We start from the raw sequence: 2,071 nt of genomic DNA, 5'->3' as shown, positions 1-2,071 counted from the left end.
CCACCGAGGGCCAAGGCCGAGCAGCACCAGCTGGCCCAACAGGGAGGTGCGAGGGCGGGACGTCCCCACCCGCTGCGGGGAGGGAGGCGCGGGAGGCACAGCTGCATTAGACCGGGGGCCTGTAACCCAGGTGGGGCGGTTCCGCAGCCCTTCCCCTCCACACACCGCCATCCCACGGAGAGGAGAGGGCCCGGGGCAGAGCAAGAACAGGGGTCCCATTCGCCAGGAATGTCCGTCCTGTCTGGCGGGGGCCCAGCCCGGGCGGGAGAGCGCCCTTCACCACCTTGATCTGCAAGAGGGGATGGGAGCCGCCACTGTTGGCCGCCAAGAAGGGAAACAAGGGGAGGACAACAGAAGGAGCCTGCGTTTCAGCCTCGCTGGTTCTGCAGGTCCAATCTCCCCAGAAAGGGCCAGGCACCCACACACCAGCACCACCAGCAGGATCCCCACAATAAAAGCAACCGCCAGGTGGCTCCCGACAACCAGCCAGAACATCAGAGGGACCAATTTGGATCGCAAGCAGCAAGGGCGTCCCATTGGTTCCTGGAGGGCCTATTGTGTCCAGGGTGGGCGGGGGGAACCCGCTCCGGGCCAGCACAGCTCCACCGAGCAGGCAGCAGAAGGGGGGCTAGGAAAATCTTTTTCCCTCCGTGGCCGGAACAGGGGACCAGCTGGGCCACTCACAAGTGAAAATTCCCAGGAGTTGCTCCTGGCAGGCCCAAGATGTCCCGGGGCCTCTTGTCCTCCCAAGCCTTCCTCCCTTCCAGGGAGGACATAACAGAAACCTAAATGAGGCGAGTACCCATGGATCATCTTATCCCATACAATAAAAGTCTAAATATGCAAATTGACCAAACTGCAAAAAGACTGGTCCCTATGACAAACACTGACCACCAGGGGGCAGACACTCAATGCAGGAGCTGCCCCCTGGTGGTCACTGCGCTCCCACAGAGTGAGCACTGCTCAGCCAGAAGCCAGACTCAGGTCTGGCCAGTGCAGCTGTGGTGGCGGGGGCCTCCCCCCCCCCCCCCCCCACGGTAAGAAGCAGCAAGCAGGTGAGTGGTAAGGAGTGAGGGGTCCCAGACTGCAAGAGGGAAGTTTGACTGCCAGCTTGGGGAGGGGGCCTAAGCCAGCAGTCGGACATCCCCTGAGAGGTCCTGGACTGCAAGAGAGCACAGGCCAGGCTGAGGCCCCCCAAGTGCACAAATTTTGTGCACCAGGCCTCTAATCTTTTCATTTCTTTCTATCGTTCTTTTTCAATCTCTCTTTCCCTCTCTCTCTCATTGAATTTATTGAGGAGATATCGGTTTATAAAACCATATGGGTTTTAAAATAAAAAATGAATAAGTCAAATATAAAAAAAAAGAAAGAAAAAGAAGACTGAGCCCACCCTAAAGTGAGATATTCTCCTTGCCGGCCTCATGAAGTAGGCAGCCATGTGTCTAAGCCCACATGGCCAAGAACTTTGAATGACCTTGCTATACACCAAATGCTTGTGTCTTCCCCTGCCCAAATTCATGTAAATCCTCAGGCCCAATCCTATATAATAAAAGCATAATATGCAAATTGTCCCCTCAGGAGTTCCACCGGGAGTTCCATCACTTGCTATGATGTGCGCTGAACACCAGAGGGCAGCACGGAACACTGCAGGGTCTGGGATGTGGTGCTGGCAGTGGACAGCAGTGGAGGTGCTACCAGCCCCTATGGGCCCCGATGAGAGCGGGACCATGGCAGGATGGTGGAGCAGGTGAGTGGGCAGTGCCAGGCTGAGGCAGGTGCGAGTGGGGGCCCGATCACTCCGCAGACGGTGACCAGCTCTTGCTGGTGCTGCCAATCCTACACGTGTTTTGCGATCCATCATTGTCGATCATGAATTTGGTTGTTTTTGTTGACATTCTGAAGCTAAAAGAAAGCGGTGGTGGTGCACAGAAGTAACAATGGTGATTAAATATGATTGTAATAGTGATCCGGGTAGATATAATTATCCATGTGTAACCGAAGTAGCTGTCATATTCAAAAAGGAAAATGGAGGACCTCCTTTTGAAAAGGACTTGCTCATTCATTGTAAATC

At 55.1% G+C, this 2,071-nt stretch overlaps 1 long non-coding RNA gene across 1 annotated transcript in view; it reads right to left on the bottom strand.

The window, feature by feature from the left end:
* Window positions 1-1,767, bottom strand: part of LOC106724410 — a 5,601-nt gene extending 3,834 nt beyond the window's left edge. Inside the window, exons 1-2 of the long non-coding RNA XR_001360198.1 lie at window positions 1,679-1,767; window positions 1,218-1,222 (exon numbers count right to left, since the gene is read on the bottom strand). This is a non-coding gene — a long non-coding RNA (uncharacterized LOC106724410). The remainder of the gene's footprint in view (window positions 1-1,217; window positions 1,223-1,678) is intronic.
* Window positions 1,768-2,071: the final 304 nt, after the last annotated feature.

This window comes from Myotis brandtii, unplaced genomic scaffold (genome assembly GCF_000412655.1).
Source record: "Myotis brandtii unplaced genomic scaffold, ASM41265v1 scaffold821, whole genome shotgun sequence".
In the NCBI taxonomy this organism is placed as follows: Eukaryota; Metazoa; Chordata; class Mammalia; order Chiroptera; family Vespertilionidae; genus Myotis; species Myotis brandtii.
Note: the sequence above shows the minus strand (reverse complement) of the source record. Positions and strands in the feature narration are given on the sequence as shown.